This window comes from Narcine bancroftii, chromosome 2 (genome assembly GCF_036971445.1).
Source record: "Narcine bancroftii isolate sNarBan1 chromosome 2, sNarBan1.hap1, whole genome shotgun sequence".
In the NCBI taxonomy this organism is placed as follows: domain Eukaryota; kingdom Metazoa; phylum Chordata; class Chondrichthyes; order Torpediniformes; family Narcinidae; genus Narcine; species Narcine bancroftii.
This window is the reverse complement of record NC_091470.1, coordinates 43,636,033-43,655,171: the sequence shown is the minus strand read 5'-3', so window position 1 is coordinate 43,655,171 and position 19,139 is coordinate 43,636,033. Positions and strand designations below refer to the sequence as shown.

The 19,139-nt window shown below is 40.5% G+C and overlaps 1 protein-coding gene across 6 annotated transcripts in view; it reads right to left on the bottom strand.

The window, feature by feature from the left end:
• Window positions 1-18,927, bottom strand: part of traf3 (TNF receptor-associated factor 3) — a 99,752-nt gene extending 80,825 nt beyond the window's left edge. For 4 of the 6 annotated variants that reach the window (XM_069916463.1, XM_069916464.1, XM_069916465.1 and 1 more), the window contains exon 1: window positions 18,531-18,926. The gene's annotated coding sequence lies outside the window, so the exon portion shown is untranslated. Of the gene's footprint in view, window positions 1-18,530 lie in introns of all 6 variants that reach the window. The other 2 variants (XM_069916467.1, XM_069916468.1) reach the window with 1 other exon arrangement.
• Between the last annotated feature and the right edge of the window lie 212 nt (window positions 18,928-19,139).

Below are 19,139 nucleotides of genomic sequence, written 5' to 3'. Positions count from 1 at the left end.
AAACATAGAAAATAGGTGTAGAGTTAGGCCATTTGGCCCTTCAAGCCTACACTGCCATTCACTTTGATTATGGCTGATCATCTACTCAGTACCTGCCTTCTCCCTATAACCCCTGATCCCCTTAGCCACAAGGACCAAATCTAACTCCCTCTTTATCTACGAGAAACTGGCTTCAACTACTTCTTGTGGCAAAAAATTCCACAGATTCATCACTCTCAGAGAGAAAAAAAAAATTCTCATTTTAGTTCTCAGACTTCCCCCTTACCCTAAAACTGTGACCCCTAGTTCTAGTCTTCCCCAATATCAGGAACAACCTTCCTGCATCTAGCCTATCCAATCCCTTAAGAATTTTATACCAATCTATATGTAGATTAAAGTCACCCCTTACAACTGCTGTACCTTTGTTGCACGCATTTCCAATTTCCTGTTTAATGCCATCCCTAATCTCACTGCTACTTTTAGGTGGCCTGTACACAACTCCCACTAGTGGCTTCTGCCCCTTAAGTATTTTGCAGCTCTACCCATATCGATTCCACATCCTCCAAGTTAATGTCCTTCCTTTCTGTGGCATTTACCTCCTCTCCAACCAACATCGCTACCCCACTTCCTTTTCCTTTCTGTATATCCCTCCTGAATATCGAATATCCCTGGATGTTAAGCTCCCAGCCTCAGTCCCCCTGACCCCAACTAATCATATTCATTAATAGCCATCTGCACATTCAATTCATCCAGTCTATTATGAATGCTCCTTGCATTGAGACACAAAGCCTTCAGGCTTGTTTTTGCCACACTCTTACCCCTTGTACCATTAGGTTGAAAAGTGACCCTTTTTGATTTTTGACCCGGCTTTACCTGCCTGCTACTTTGGCTTTTCACCTTGCTACCTTTTGCTTCTACCCTCATATTACTACACTCCTCTGTCTCTCTGCACTTGGTCCCATTTCCCCCTGCCACATTAGTTTTTTTTTTAATTTAATTTTCACACTATGAACCATATCAACCAAAACATGTACAAACATTTCTCATTAAATTTACACAGTGGTTTTTTCTCCCTTCCCCCCCCCCAACCTTTCCCTCCCTCCCTTCTACTCACCCCCCTCCAAAACCCATAAATATTCAACATATACAATAAAACCATAAAACAATATCTTCACATAAAGGAAAATAAACAAGAAAAATGTCATCTATTTATTACACACTGAATCAAGTCGTTTTGTCTTCTTATCATTTTCATTCTCATTCTAGGGGATTGAGGTCGTAGGCATATGGTTCCCAAATTTGTTCAAACATTGTGACTTTATTTTTTAAATTGTATGTTTTTATTTCCCAATGGAATACATTTATTCATTTCCATGTACCATTGCTGTATACTCATGCTCTCTTTCATTTTCCAAGTTGACATTATACATTTTTCTTTGCACTTTATCCAATTTGAGGCCTAATTCTCTACTTCTTATGTTACTTAAAAGAAATATCTGGTTTTTTTTTTGGCATGTTATTTTTTTGTAATTTTATTTAGTATCTGATTTAATTCTTCCCAAAACGTATTCACTTTCGTACATGCCAAAGTTGCATGTAACGTTGTTCCCATTTCCTTCTTACAGTGAAAACATCTATCTGATAATGTTTGATCCTATTTTTTTAATTTTTGAGGAGTAATATACACCCGGTGTAACCAATTATACTGTATCATGCATAAACTGGTGTTTATTGTATTCTTCATCGTTCCAGAACATAACTTTTCCCATACTTCATTTTTTATCTTTATGTTTAGATCCTTTTCCCACTTCTGCTTAGATTTATAGTTTATTTCATTTTCCTTATCTTGCAGCTTAATGTACATGTTGGTTATAAATCTTTTAATTATCATTGTGTCTGTAATCACATATTCAAAGCTGCTTCCTTCAGGTAATCTCAAGCTGTTTCCCAATTTAACTTTTAAATAAGCTTTCAATTGATGATATGTAAACATTGTACCAGAGTTATTCCATATTTGTACTTCAACTGTTCAAATGTTAATAAATTATTTCCCAAAAAACAATTTTCTATTCTTTTGATTCCTTTTCTCTCCCATTCTCTAAAGGAAAGGTTGTCTATTGTAAAAGGGATTAGCAGATTTTTCATCAATAGTAATTTTGGTATTTGATAATTCATTTTTTTCCTTTCTAAGTGGATCTTCTTCCATGTATTAAGTAAATGATGCAGTACTGGTGAGTTTTTATATTGCACCAGCTTATCATCCCACTTATAAAGTATATGTTCTGGTATCTTCTCCCCTATTTTATCTGTTGGGTTATATGTAATTTGTTTGTCCTTTTTCCTTGATGCCAGTATCGTTCTTTTAGCTTGTTCTGTTTTAAGTTGCCAGGCTAATATTTTATGTGTTTTTTTTCTCGCAGTTCTTAATACTTTTGCTTTGTTTTCGTTATGTTCTTCTCCACCTTGTACATTTGTAATGTTTTAATTTTTTCGTCCGCCAATTCTCTCCTTTTCGTTATATCATCCCTTTTTACTAATTCCTTTCCTGTACTTACTATCTCCCTTTCCAACTGCTCTATTTCCTGATTGTAATCCTTTTTCATCTAAGTTACATAACTTATTATCTGCCCTCTAATGAAGGCTTTCATTGCGTCCCATAATATATATTTGTCTTTCACTGATCCTGTGTTTATTTCAAAATATGTTTTAATTTGGCATTCAATAAACTCCCTAAATTTCTGTCTTTTAAGTAGCATGGTGTTTAACCTCCATCTCTATGTTCTTGGTGGGATGTCCTCCAGTTCTATTGCTAATAATAGGGTGAATGATCTGATAGTAGTCTAGCTTTATACTCAGTTTTCCTAACTCTCCCTTGAATATGGGCTGACAACAAAAACTTATCAATCCTTGAGTAAGTTTTGTGCCTACTTGAATAATATGAAAATTCCTTCTCTCTTGGGTGTTGCCTCCTCTTTATATCCATAAGTTTTATTTCCTGCATTGATTTAACCATAAATTTGGCTACTTTATTCTTTTTACTTGTCTTTTGTTCAGTTTTATCTAACATTGGGTCCAAATTCAGGTTAAAATCCCCTCCTATCAATATATTTCCTTGTGTGTCTGCAATCTTCAAAAAAATATCCTGTATAAACTTTTGATCCTCCTTGTTAGGTGCATATATATTGAGCAAATTCCAAAATTCTGAGTATATCTGACACTTTATCATTGCATACCTCCCTACCGAATCTATTATTTCCTCCTCTATTTTGATTGGTACATTTTTGTTAACTAGTATGGCTACACCTCTAGCTGCTGTTACGTGTCCTACCCAATCTCTCTTTAGTTTGTTATGTTCCGCTTCAGTTAGATGCGTTTCCTGCACAAATGCTATATCTATTTATTCTTTCTTCAATAAATTTAGTATCCTCTTCCTTTTAATTTGGTTATGTATTCCATTAATGTTTATATTCATATAGTTGAACATGGTTATCTTATATCTTGCATACATCTCTTTTCCACCTCTTCGCCACCTCCATCCCCCTTTTCATCTCTTAGTTTTCTCTCCGGCCACATTAGTTTAAACCTTCCCCAATAGCATGAGCAAACAAACTCCCTAGAACATTGGTCCCAACCCTGCCCAGATGTCGGCCGTCCTGTTTGTACCGGTCCCATCTCCCTCAGAACTGATTCCAATGTCCCAAGAATCTGAAACTTTCCCTCCAATACCACTGTTCAAGCCACACATTCATTCTAACTATCCTGCTATTTCTACTCTGACTAGCTTGTGGTACCAATAATAATCCAGAGATTATTACCCTTGAGGTCCTATTCCTTAATTTATTTCCTAGCTCCCTAAATTAATCTTGTAGGACCTCATCCTGTTTTTTTTTCCTATATAGTTGAGACCAAAATGGACCATGACACCTGGCTGTTCACCCTCCTCTTTCAGGATGTCCTCCAGCTGCTCCAAGACATCCTTGATCCTTGCACCTGGGAGGCAACACACCATCTGGAAGCCCCGTTAGCAGCCACAGAAACTCCTGTCTATTCTTCTAACAATGGAATCCCCTATGACTATTGCCCTACCATTCTTTTTTCTGCCCTCTTGCACAGCAGAGCCACTCATAGTGCCATGATCCTGGCTACTGCTGTCTTCTCCTGGTGGGTAACTCCCCCAACAATATCCAAAGCGGTATATCTGTTTTGGAGGGTGATGACCACAGGAGACTCCTGTAGTACCTTCCTGTTACTGCTTTCTCTGTTGGTCACTCAGATCTTATCTTTCTCCTCTGAAACTGCGGTGTGATCAATTCACTAAAGGTGCTATCCACCACTATCTCAGCATCCCAGGTGCTCCAAAGTAAATCCACATGCAACTTCAGTGCCGTCATGTGGTCAATCAGGAGCTGCAGCTGGACACACCTCCTGCACACTGACAGTATCCCTGAGCTCCCACATGGCAGAGGAGCATGACACAGGTCGAAGCTCACCTGCCATACCTGAAACAAACTCATGCCTAAATAAAATTAAATGAAAACTCACCCCTTTCACCTGTGTCTCCATCTCTGCTCACCGAAGCCTCTCGAGCCAAAGCCTTGGTGCCCCACTCCTACCCTGTGCCACCCACTCCCTGGCCGCTCCTTACCTTACCCTCCTTTTATTGGCACTCTACCAATTTACCCCTGTTATCCTCTCCTCACTCCTACTCTACTGGACACGTCTAACTCCTCGCCCGAACCACTAGGCCCAAGCCCTGGCAAGTGCTTTAGTTTTTAAGTACTTACCCCTGTCATAAGCGTATACAGAGCCGTTGTCATACCCACACTCCTGTTCGGCTCCGAATCATGGGTCCTCTACCGGCACCACCTACGGCTCCTAGAACGCTTCCACCAGCGTTGTCTCCGCTCCATCCTCAACATCCATTGGAGCGCTCACACCCCTAACGTCGAGGTACTCGAGATGGCAGAGGTCGACAGCATCGAGTCCACGCTGCTGAAGATCCAGCTGCGCTGGATGGGTCACGTCTCCAGAATGGAGGACCATCGCCTTCCCAAGATCGTATTATATGGCGAGCTCTCCACTGGCCACCGTGACAGAGGTGCACCAAAGAAAAGGTACAAGGACTGCCTAAAGAAATCTCTTGGTGCCTGCCACATTGACCACCGCCAGTGGGCTGATAACGCCTCAAACCGTGCATCTTGGCGCCTCACAGTTTGGCGGGCAGCAGCCTCCTTTGAAGAAGACCGCAGAGCCCACCTCACTGACAAAAGGCAAAGGAGGAAAAACCCAACACCCAACCCCAACCAACCAATTTTCCCTTGCAACCGCTGCAATCGTGTCTGCCTGTCCCGCATCGGACTGGTCATCCACAAACGAGCCTGCAGCTGACGTGGACTTTTTTACCCCCTCCATAAATCTTCGTCCGCGAAGCCAAGCCAAAGACCCCTGTCATTCTCTCCTCCTCTACTGGACGGCTCCGACTCCTCGCCTGAGCCACATTATATTACAAGGTACACACTACAGCATTTGGCTGATTGCCAAGAGGAAATCTTTAACTATCCATTTTGAAATAGGATCAGTTTGGACATTTCTGCCACATTGATATTATTTCAAAGGATGAGTCAATTGCAGTGCCTGAAGAAAACTGAGGTCCTCCATCAGCCAGCTCCCCACCATAACTACCAGCCCCCCCACATCTCCATTGGGCACACAAAACTCAAAACGGTCAACCAGTTAACCTATCTCGGCTGCACCATTTCATTGGATGCAAGGATCGACAAAAAGATAGACAACAGACTCGCCAAGGCAAATAGCGCCTTTGGAAGACTACACAAAAAAGTCTGGAAAAACAACCAACTGAAAAACCTCACAAAGATTAGCGTATACAGAACCGTTGTCATACCCACACTCCTGTTCGGCTCCGAATCATGGGTCCTTTACCAGCATCACCTACGGCTCCTAGAACGCTTCCACCAGCGTTGTCTCCGCTCCATCCTCAACATCCATTGGAGCGACTTCATCCCTAACATCGAAGTACTCGAGATGGCAGAGGCCGACAGCATCGAATCCATGCTGCTGAAGATCAAACTGCGCTAGGTAGGTCACGTCTCCAGAATGGAGGACCATCGCCTTCCCAAGATCGTGTTATATGGCGAGCTCTCCACTGGCCACCGAGACAGAGGTCCACCAAAGAAGAGGTACAAGGACTGCTTAAAGAAATCTCTTGGTGCCTGCCACATTGACCACTGCCAGTGGGCTGATATCGCCTCAAACCGTGCATCTTGGCATCTCACAGTTCGGCGGGCAGCAACCTCCTTTGAAGAAGACCGCAGAGCCCACCTCACTGACAAAAGACAAAGGAGGAAAAACCCAACACCCAACCCCAACCAACCAATTTTCCCTTGCAACCACTGCAACCGTGTCTGCCTGTCCTGCATCGGACTTGTCAGCCACAAACGAGCCTGCAGCTGGCATGGACATTACCCCTCCATTAATCTTCGTCCTCGAAGCTAAGCTAAAGAAAGAGAGAGACATTTTACATAAACTGTGAAATGAGATAAAGCTCACCTCATGATGCTTATCATAAGCAAGGAAAATGTGTCATCCCAAATATACCCCGAAGTGAGATTCCAATATTGCTAAATCAAAACCTTATCACACTTGACCAATAAATTGTTGGTCAACATTGACACGTTTGATGGCATGAAGCCATCATGAGATCACCTGATTCTAGAAAACACTTAAATCGTCAATTCATACAATATGGCTTTAATGCTTAATAAAATAATGATTTTACAGTTCTGAATGTTGATCTAATATAAAAAAATGTAAACAGGGAACTTTTTAAAGGTACTGATATCTAATTAATTTATAATTTTAAATTTAATTTAGACATACAGTATGGTAACAGGCCCTTTTGCTCCATGAGTCCATGCCACCCAATTACACCCAGTTGAGCTATAACCCATATGTTTTTGAATCACAGTGATCTAGGGAAGGAGACGATACTGGACTGTGCAAAAACAATCCGGTTACTCCCACTCTCTACACTCAGCAAATAATTTTACTTCAGATATTGCTCAAGTTTTCTTCAGAAGGCTACAATTGAATCTGCCTTCCACTACTAACCCTGGTATGCATTCCAAACCCAAAGAGCTCGCCGTGTAAAAACATTATTCTTCATGTTGCTTTTTAGCAAGTCATCTCATTCCTCATCAGAGTTCTTGAACAATTCACCAATGGGAACAGTTGATCTCAAACCACTGTCTGTACTCTTGCTGATTTTAAATAGTGGATCTCCTCGCAACTTTTATTTCAGGATCAGCAAATAGTTATTCAGGGTCTCCATGATTTAAAGACAAACTTAAAGAATGCAGGTCAACCCGATAGATGAAACACAAAACCTGCCAGATTCATGTAATACAGCAATAATTACAGTAATACCAAAGACGGGGAAAGATCCACTAACACCAGCATCGTATAGAGCGATATCTCTACTTAATTCAGATTATGATAATAGCAAAACTATTAGCAAACAGATTGGCCAACTGTGTACCAAAAATAGTAAAACTAGATCAAACAGTATTTATTAAGAAAAGACGAACAACGGACAATGTCTATAAGTTCATTAACTTAATCCATGCAGTATAAGGAAATAAGACGTTAACAGTGCCTGTTGCTTTAGATGCAGAGAAAGCCTTTGACAGGGTAGAATGGAATTATTTATTCAAAGTATTATACAGAGCTTCAACCTACCAGAAAAATATATTAATTGGATTAAAGCATTGTATAAGGGACCGTTGGCGAAGGTGGCAGTAAATGAATATGTATCAAACCAATTTAAATTAAGCAGGTCAACTAGGCAGGGATGTCCACTATCTGCCTCACTGTTCGCTTTAGCAATAAAACCATTGGCAGAACTGATAAGAACAGAAAATAAAATAAAAGGGATAAAAATAAATGAGAAGGAATATAAAATCAGTCTATTTGCAGATGACATCATAGTATACTTAACAGAACCATTGGAAGTATCAATAAAAGAACTACATAAGAAATTGAAGGAATATGGAAAAATATCAGGGTACAATATCAACGCAAATAAAAGTGAAGCGAAGCCAATGAATAATGCGCATTACTCAAAGTTTAAAAAAGAATCACCATTTATATGGCAAACACAAGCAATCCGATACCTAGGTATTAGACTAGATAATAACCTAGGCCATCTATACAAATTAAATTATCAGCTATTAATGAAGAAATTACAAGATAACTTAGAACATTGGAAAGAATTGCCACTAACACTGATAGGGAGGGTAAATTGCATTAAAATTAATGTCATCTCGAGGATACAATACCTATTCCAATCATTACCAATTCCCTTAACAGAGAAATTCTTCAATAAACTAAAGAGAATAATAAGGAAATTCTTATGGAACGGGGGGAAAACGAGGGTAGCGCTAGATAAATTGACAGAATGGTACAAACAAGGTGGTTGGCAGCTACCAAACTTTAAAAATTATTATAAAGCAGCACAATTAAGGTATCTATCAGATTTTTATCAAACAAGGGAAAAACCAGATTGGACCAAGATAGAACTAGATAAAATAGGGAAGAAGGTACCAGAACATATACTTTGTAAGTGGGATGAAAAATTGGTGCAATATAGAAGTTCACCAGTACTGCACCATTTACTCAACGTATGGAAGAAGATTCACGTAGAAAGGAAAAAAAGAAATTACCAACTACCAAAATTATTATTGACACAAAATTAACTAATTCCTTTCACAATTTCCTTTAGAGAATGGGAGAGAAAAGGAATTAAAAGAATAGAAAATTGTTTTTTGGGAAATAATTTATTAACATTTGAACAAATGAAGTACAAATATGGAGTAACTCATGGTACAATGTTTGCATGCCACCAACTGAAAACCTACAAAGGACAAATTGGGAAACAGGCTGAGGTTACCAGAAGGAAAAAGCTTTGAATATGTGATTACAGAAACAACGATAATAAAAAAGATTTATAATAAAACATGTGCATCAAGCTGGAAAAGAAGGAAAATGATGAAATAAGCTATAAACCCAAACAAAAGTGGGAAAAAGATTTAAACATAAAGATAAAAAATGAAATATGGGAAAAGTTATGCTCTGGAGCTATGAAAAATATAATAAACACGAGGTTATGCATGATACAATATAATTGGTTACACGCCAAGTTAAATAAATGGGACCCAACAGTATCAGATAAATGTTTTTGCTGTAAGAAGGAAACAGGAACAACAGTACATGCAATTTGAGCATGTGAGAAAGTGAAAAAGTTTTGGGAAGATCTGAAATCACAAAAACCAACATACCAAAAAATTCAGAGATCTTTCTTTTAAGTAATATAAGTAGTAAAGAATTAGGCCTCAAACTGGATGAAGCGCAAAAAAGATTTATTATGATAGCCTTAGCTGTAGCAAAAAAATGTATAATGTCAACTTGGAAATCAGAAGAGAGCCTGAGAGTACAGCAATGGTACATAGAATGAATAAATGTATTCCATTGGAAAAAAATAACATAAAATTTAAAAAATAAAGTCACATTATTTGAAGAAATTTGGGAACCGTACAAGAAACAAGAGAGGACTTACCATGGACCTCCACCCCCCAAAATGATAAAATGAGAAGAAGACAAAATGACCTGATCCAGCGTGTAAAAGTAGATGACACAATTTTCTTGTTTATTTTCATTGTGTGATGACATTGTTTAATGGTTTTATTGTATTGTCTATGTTGAACGTTTAATGGGTTTGGAGGGGGTGGGAAGGAGGGAGGGAAGGTAGGGGGGAAAAAAAAGGGGAGAAAATGCCACTGTGTATATTTAAGAGGGAAATGTTTGTATGTATTTTGATTGATAAGGTTCATAATGTGAAATTTTTTTTTTAATTTAAACATTTTTTTAAAAGAATGCTGGTCAAATAAGAGGGATAAGTTAAATTATTGTCTTGCTGCTGACCAGCTGAGTTAATTTAAAAATTGAAAACCTTTATGCCTTGACTACAACAAAGTCACAGTGAGTAATGACCAGTGCCAGCCAGGTTTGCACTTGTGTCAACACTAGGATAGCTAAGATTATCAACCATGTGGTTCTCCTAAACAAAAGTCATGAGAACTTAAATAAATCCCAATAAGCAGAAGTAATATTGATAAACAAAACAATGCTCATCTTTAACCCCATTTTATTCTTTCCCTCAAATGAAATTAAGGAATTTCATAATATTCCACTGGTCTGACCTACAGTTCTCAAGTGCTTGACCACATTTTAAAAAATTAGTACTCAGCACAAATATTTCCCCACACACAAAAGTGTTTCTAGATTATGGTAAAAATGTTCTCAACTCAATGCAGTAGTGGTCAGTTTTATTCTTTGAGACAGGTAACAAAAGGTCCCCTGAGCAAATGTTTGTTGTCAAACACACACAGTGTCGGTACCGTTCTTGGAATCTTTCTGCAAGTTATTCCTCAGTTTTCAAGTCCCCAGTATGCTTCCTCAACTGAAACTGCAGGCATGTAACTGCTTACCACAGCCAGCAAAAAAAAATTCATTTCATTATTGGGCATTCAGAGTGAAAACTGGGGAACATTTAATTTTTTTTTAAAAAACAGTGTGGAAACCCAATATGGAAAAACAAAGGAGAAATTCCTCAACTGATTGTACAAAGAATCAAGGCTCAAGTGGGTTAATGATAAACCTCATTCAAGCATACATTGTGATTTTCCAAGAAATCTTGTGTGCAGCAGAATTCTGCGGGAAAAAAAAACACAAGGTGCAAAGTTTTCTTTACAAGCCCTCTGAAGTTAGTATATTCCCAAACTGCACAGATTTCTTCCGTTCAAGGCCAGGGCTATAACTGTAGGCTGAGAAATTAGTGCACATGCTACAAAGTATTAAATTATACCTCACAATTATTAGCGTATTTCCATCAACATGAGGTGACGCAATGCAAAATGGCCCTTATCAATCAAATCAATCCTGTTTTACCCCCATCATTGTCAAATGCCAGTCCTCCCCCTCCAAGGTACCCCTTCCCCCTTGTATTTAATTCCATCTTCCTGCTTACTTGCCCAAACCTGACATGAGAAAACTATATTTCCCACAATTAGTATTTATAGTGGGGGTGGTGAAGACAGATTAAAATGCGGCAATAAAGGCTGAGTAACAGAAAAACAGGACAGGGCAGTGCGATGAACTGAATTGCTCATGCATCAATTCCACAAGCTAAATTACTTCGTAAATTGTAAGACAACAAGCAACATTTCTAACAAGACACGCAATTCACTTCCAAACCATCAGTCCACCCATGCCTTGCCCTTATTCCTGCTGCTCACCAGGGTGTCGCTATGCTTTTTTTAACTCTGATGCAGCAACTTCAGCTCCAGACTGTCAGTCACATCCTGCACTAGGTCCCACTCACCAAGCCAGAGATCATTCCTGTTCATGGCAATTCTTCCAGCTTCTACACCCAAAGAAATCCTCTGAATTCATTCTGGCATTTTACTTCCCACAATATCCAATGAATTTTTTTTTTAAATACTGTAGATCAGAATTCTGGTTTCATCTCTACACTGAAATTACACCAAAGGCTGTGGAAGTGACCCTGAATAAAAATCACCCCAGTTCAAAATGCTGGTAATGTTTAAAATATGTTGAGAATATTTCATTTCACCTTTTAGTATGTAAAATATTTGAGCTGGCACCAAAAGGAATGTTTGAGAAATAGGAGAAACCTGCTTCATAATATTTTACATATCCCATTCCAATGGAATCAATTCTGTTATCCCTGATAGTAGCCTATGGTTACAGCAGATCTGTAATTATTTGAAAACCTCAATTGTACCAAGTAGTTCACAGTCAATCTATTACATACTAAACAGTTTGAAAATTATGACAGCGGATGAAAACAGAACAGCCAACAGCAGAACAGTCAAAAGCCAAGTGGTCCAATGTGAAGCAATTAGGAGGAAGATTGTGGAAGCAATGAGGAAACCTATTCCATCCCAAGGTAGGAGTCTGAAACTTGCTGTCTCAGATTAAACAACTTCCTTGGTGTCATACATTTTCTATGACTTATATTCCTAACATTTTCAGCCCGTGGAAATATTTTCTAAAACCAGAATTAGATGCTTTACTCAAACATGGTCTCACTTGGTAAGATTAACTACATCAATGCATGAATCTAGGATTTATGGGCATGATGTCATTTGTTATCTCTTAAAGCCGTAATGCTCTAAAGAATGATGCTGTTCATATTTCCCCTTCTTCCCCAATTAATGCTAGTCTCCTCCTTCCTTTCAGCAACAACTTATGTATATTTACAGTCTTTTGTTATCTCACATTAGGATAAAGATGATCAGCCACCACATTTGAAATTGATGTTCCTTTCCAACTGCTGAGTCCAACTATGGTGTTTACAGTAATGCCAAAGCCAAGGTCAATTTATTCTGCATGTCTCGGCTTTGAAACACGGACTTTTTTTGCCCCACTCTGGCTAACTCGCTATCTATTTGCTAAGACATTTTCAGTTATGACTCTGTATTCGGATCTTTAATAGACAAGGAACTGGAATTATATAAAACAATCTTACAATTCCAGTGTAAAATCCTTGTCATAGCTGGGCAAGAGAAATCAAATTTCCAGTTCTGATGAAGGGCTTTGATCCAAAACATTGTTTGCTTCTTCTACAGATGCTGGCTGGCCTGATGAGCATTTGCAGCATTTTCTATTTTATTTCCGACATGTAGTTCTTTTGAATTTGATTTAATAATTCTAGTAGCTGTTTTACAAAATCTCTATTTCCACAGGGTCTGAGTCTAAGGGCATGATAACTATGCAAACACGCATGCCAATGCACAGAACGATTTAATTATTATTCTCAGTGCTCATTTCCTACATATTATAAGTTCAATGTTAATTCAGGTACATTTCATTTAAAAATGAAAAGCCAAAAATGAAAAGCCATTCCTTTAAAAATGAAAAGCCATTCCTTTGGACTGTGACTTCCCGGGAAGTATGTCATTCAGCCATAAGTCTGGTTATCTGAAAAAACGTTCCATCATTGTTATTCAAATATATTTTCAATTAAACAATTATTACGCAATTTGACATCACTCAGAGACAAAATTATTTCCTGCCACTAAATTGCAGGGATTAACTCAAATTTCCTAATTCAAACTCTCCTCTACAAAGCACCATCAGCAGTAACAAACTCCTTGTATTCTCAGTCTTTTAGCTGCTCGTGAAGTTCCAAGAAATCTGTTAAATTTTATTGTTTCTTTAATAAGAAAAAACTCCAGAGGGTTGTTAATTCGGCCTGCAACATCACGGGCACCAGACTTCACTCCATCGAGGACACCTGTAAGAGGCGGTGTCTTCAGAAAGCAGCCTCTCTCCTCAAGGACCACGGAGGCCATGCCCTCTTCACACTGCTACCATTGGGAAAAGGCTACAGGAGGGTAAAGACGAGCACTCAACGGCACAAGGACAGCTTCTTCCCCACTGCTAAATGATCAATGAACCAGAGACATTGCTTAACTTTGACTTTTCATGCACTATTTTTAATAAAGCAGTTTACATCAATGTTTGCACTGTGAACCTGCTGCAAAACAACTAATTTTGTGACTTGTTCATGAAAATAAGTATTCTGAAATTCTTATTTACCACCATATTATGAAGCCAAATTACCCAAAGTCTTCCATTTCTCAATTTTAAATTAAAAATTAAAATATTTAATTTTTGATAAGTCCTCATCATGACATGAGGTTCCATGGTCAATGTTTCTTACAGAAGTTATCCCTAGTAATACAATCAGGCTTAGACTTATTAAGTGCCCGATGAAATGGTTTTTAAAGTCTGCAGAATATGACTCGACTGTATTTCACAGTAAAAACAAATGTTTAGTCTCTAAATGTTTTCCAATGATTACTGAATGATCAGCAGAAAACCAGAATATGGAAATGGAAGAGTGGAAAGCAATGGTAAAATGGCAAATTACACATCTGAAGAGTCTCAGCTTTTTAGTTCAATCTGATTATCTAAAGAAGTGTTTCTGAAATGATGTTACTGGGTGTGCTTATTTCTTTCCAATGGTCTCACCTGAAGCTGATGACTAATTTCAGGTTAAAGTTTCACATGCATTCTTCAACATTTCAAACAATTTTTTAATTAGTGAACCTAGAGAAGGCTTCACTTACTAATATGGAAAGTATCACATCCTGATTATGCTCCAAAATACACAAACACACGCATTCCATCAGTTTCTTGGTGGGGGTGGGGGGGGGGGGGGGGGGGAAATCGAGCAAATTTATGGAGGATGTTTTTTCTTCTGGTCCTTACCCCTGTACCTCTGCAACATGTAATGTTTCTTGGATTCCTGATCAGATAATTCAGCACAGATGCAAAAATTGAACCTGAGCTCAAAAGTACACGTGCAAATGAGCAGGTATGTGTGCCGTCCATCGGTCATGGTCGACCATGGGTACTGCGCCTCTGGTAATCACTGCCTGAGGGTAGTAGCGAGAAGAGAGCATGGCTAGGGCAATGTTATCAGCCTTCTTGAGGTACCGTCTCACGTAGATGTCTTCATTTTCTTGGAAGCTGCTGTCTGTGATGGACTTATCTGTCTGCCACCTTCTGCAGCCTTCCAGGTTCCTGGATATTCATGTTTCCAAACCAGGTTGTGATGAAACCAATTGGTATATTTGCCACAGAGGTTTGATAGACTATTTGACAGCATGCTGAGTCTTCTCAAACTCCTTGAAAAGTAGAGGTGTTGAATGGTCCCCAAAATAAATGAACATCTTCAAGAGATAATTTGTCTGCATAGAACAAACCCAAAAGATTACAAATGTCAATCAACAATTATAATAAACTGGGAACTTTCCAAAAGATAAAAGGCAGAGTTTGGTCAAGACAGTCTGCAATTCAAGAGGAGACTTCACGGGTTTGGTGTTCACTTAGTGAGCTCAGTAAGGCAGCGACAATTCATCATCAAATCATCCTGGTTGCAAAGGCTATTTAATAGTTTCTCATCCTCGTCATTAACCGATTACATCTCGTTTCAGTTTGTGTGGGGGAAAAAAACTCAGTTAACACAGGATGCAACTTATTTTCATGCCAGTGTCAAATGATCTGATGTAAACTATCAAACTTCAAACATACTGAGTGCCAATAAAACGCTACCTATTTTTTTCATGCCAAGAGCAATAAAGATGCTCTGAGACAAGTGATATTGAAAAATAGTTGAAACCAAGACATATAATAGAAATTAGAACAGTACAGCAGTGGAATGGGCCTTTCGACCCATGGATATTCCTGCTGTATTGTGCAGTATTATTGAAGATTGCTGTTTACATTTGTGGAAGTTACCTATTTCGGAAAAGGAGAGCTTGGAAAAGAAACAAAACTAAAGGAAAATTAACTTTCTCATTTAGAAACCAAAATTACTTTATTAACACTCCAAAACCATCAAGTTCAAAACATTAATCAGTGGTTGGTTTTTCGTCCTCACCACCTATTTGTCCCTTTATTTTAAGCATCTTTGCCCTCAACTGTGAAAATAGATAAACAGAACTCTCCCTGTGGTCCTTAGCATCTGTCCACTATGCCAAGGCCATCAAGTTCAGGTTCTCACTGCCTGAAGATGAGGTCCAACAGCTGAGCATCAACCATAAAACTGGGCATTTTCTACCAACAACCAAAAGATCAGCAGGCTCCGCCACTCCTCAGACTGACTCAAGGATTTCCCTGGGAACATTGGCCAGGTGCTCCTCCTCCACATAACATTTTGCAAAGTACATGATGTGACAGTTTACTGGGAAGATTTCTCTGATTTGGATTCATACCTTCTGATGCTGGCTATATTTCAATTAACACGTACCAGTCAATGACAGGAGTTCCATCAGATGGAGAAATCAGGAGGTCAATGTCCAAAAATACAGAGAGAGGACTAAGTAGACAAAATCAATCACTGATGTCATCAGAAAGACTGACCAGGTCAAATGTTATCTTAATTCTCAGAACTCTTATTTTCAACAATAGTGATGTTTTTTTTTAAAATGGCAATGCTCAAACTGTCTCCCTGATTTGCATTCTCGTAAAGCCTGCAGGAACTGACAGCTAACATTAGGCCCAATTAGGTTGTCAGACTAGAAGGCAAGTTAAAAATCTTGGAAGTCTCACAGGATTTCTTAGTTATTCCATGTATTTTAAATGTTATTTTTATCCTGTCAGCATCTAAGACCTGAAAGAACAGAAAATGCTGAAAACCTGAAGCACGTCTGAAATACCTGGGGAAGACAGATAGATTAATATTGTGGTTTACAGCAGCCATTCTCACTGGGGCCATAGCACATTTAAGTGAGTGTGGGGGGTGGGGGATCAGACTGAAATAATTTTAAAAATGTATGTAGTCAGTAGGAAAGAAGTACAGAAGAAACCAAATAAACATTGCTTCACAGGGAAATGTTGAGCAAAGTCCTAAGCGGGCCATTGAGAACAGGTGGTCTACAGACCCTTTGTTAAAACAATAATCCAAATATTCTCCCCAAAGCTGACTACCTGCTGGGATTCCAAACATTTTTAAAAATTAATATTTACATCAGCAGAGGTATTTGGTCTGCATGAAAATAAAATTGTATATATGAAATTGGCTATGTGGACCAACCAAGTCACATTTAGCAAATAGAGACTGAGCAAAGCAAGGAGGAAAGTGAGATCACCATGAACATTCTCCTTATAAGAATAAAAAGCCATTCATTTTTGGACCAGGGTCTTTATGACCTTGTACCTCTGGAATGCAAATATTGAATGCTAATTTCAAGCACTTGGGAGGCAAAAAGAGTGAATTCAACTGAGAACTCTGCTCTGGCTTCCAAATCCCTCAAGGAGTGAGTTTTGTGCAAGAATTTTCAGTGGCTCCTCAATGTATTCACTTGCCATTGAGATTGAAAAATGACCCATGGTCACATCCCACAAACTAAACAATTTGCAAACACACAAACTAATGCAAAGATCTATGTATGGGATAATTCACTTGGAGTGGCAAAGACCTTAATTACAAGGGGAAAATGCCTTTGGCAAAAAGTGCAATTGTAATGAGCTATAAGCTACAAAGAGCAAAATGATATCTGGACTCCTGGAAGTTCATACATCGGAAATCCTCTCCTGGAGCCAACATGTCGAGGCAACCATGAAGAAGGCACACCAACACCTCGACTTTCTCAGGAGATTTGACATGTGGTTGGATCCCAAACTTCTCCAGGTGCACTGTGCAAGTAGATTGACTGGTTGCATCACATCCCAGTTTGGTGATGAGTGGCTGGAAATGCCGAAGGCTGCAAAAGGTAGCAAATGTAGTCACGTCCATCGCAGTCCCTGACCGTCAGAAACATGGCCGCGAGGCTCTTCCTCAAGAAGGCAGTCAACATCATAAAGGATCCCTCTTCGCCCTGGTCACCACCTGTACCTGTGGCTCCTCCCACTTGCTCCGGAATAAAGGCGACTGTCCCTCAGCCCCCTCCTCAGTTCTGGACGGTGGGCCAGCAAGGATGTGCCTTCATTCCAGAGCGAATAAAAGCCTCTCAGATTGGGTCAATTTCAGTCTTTTGAGTCACTGATGGTGCATCAACCTCACTGTTCCCCTTGAACAGAAGCCTGAGGAAGTCCAACATCTAGGTTCAAGACCACTTTCTTCCAAACAGTTATTAGGGTCCTGGACCTCCTCTTAGCACACTGATTTTGGACACCACGAAAAGGACCGTAACACCACTTGATCCTCGCACTGAATATTTAATTGATCTTTTGCATTTATTGTGTTTTTAATGCACTCCTGCCAATTCGGCGGAATCTCCACCATCTCTAGGGCAAGAAACTCATGATCCTACTCAGTTCATCTCACACCAGTCGTTCCAGCAACCAACGTACCCGGTCGAGCCCGCACTCCAGATCCATTCGAGACTCGCTTCATTCACCATTTGCTCGGACCGTGTGCAGTGAGCAGAGGGCGCTTTAAAAGCGCCCGGTCTTTCCGCGCTCAGTGGAGCAGCCCGAAGCGCCCGGCCAGAGGAAACCGACCTCCCCCCCACCCCCTCCTCCCCTCTTGCGAGGAGCCCCGAGTTTTGAATGTCATGCCGATCCGCCTCCCCGCGGCTGCAGGACCCAGCAGTCTCCCGGCCCGAATGCCTATGCGAAACCACTCAATGGGCTTCTCGCCCGGGCACCGGCCACAAAGGCAAGGCACCTCCACCCCCCCCTCCACCTCCCCTCCACCTCCACCTCCACTCCCCCCCCTCCACCTCCACTCCCCCCCTCCACCTCCCCTCCACCTCCACTCCCCCCCTCCACCTCCCCTCCACCTCCACTCCCCCCCTCCACCTCCACTCCCCCCCCTCCACCTCCACTCCCCCCCTCCACCTCCCCTCCACCTCCACTCCCCCCCCTCCACCTCCACTCCCCCCCCTCCATCCCCCTCCTCCACCTCCCTCCACTCCCCTCCTCCACGGGCGGATACTAACCCCGAATGGTGCTCTTCATCCGAGCAGGGTCCGGGCCGGCCCCTTTAGTCCTTCCCACTGTTCGAGCCTTCGCTCCCGGAGCCCAACGTGTCAATTGTGGGGGGACGGCGACCGGAAAACGGCTTCTTCTGGTAAAAATATCACCGAAAAGCACCTCTGATTCATTGCTGCCATTTCGAACGGACGAAAATAAAAGGGCCGATTACACAATGTTAAAATTCCCCATTTTTCTGCCGCCGGCGCTCACGCCGAAGCGCTCCCTGCGAGGACTGACTGTTCGAGCTGGAAAGCCCCTTATGTCAATATCACTTCCTCTAGCTGTGGAAATCCCCTTGTCGACCAACAATATTGCACCCAGCCCGGAGCGATCGGCGGCCCTGATCGGCCTGCAAGGGGAGGGGGGGGGGGGGGTTGTCTGAAGACAGGGCAAGGCTTCAAAATGTAACGTTTGTGTGGACGGGTCCCAGGACTTGGAGACATTGATCCCACGGAGTGGCGAGATCCTGCCCCAATCGGAGGATGGCCAAATATGGCCTTGAACTAGTTCACAGTTCTGGGTGCTCCAGTTAAACTGAGAAATCGTGGGCTGCTGATCATCTCCAAAACACG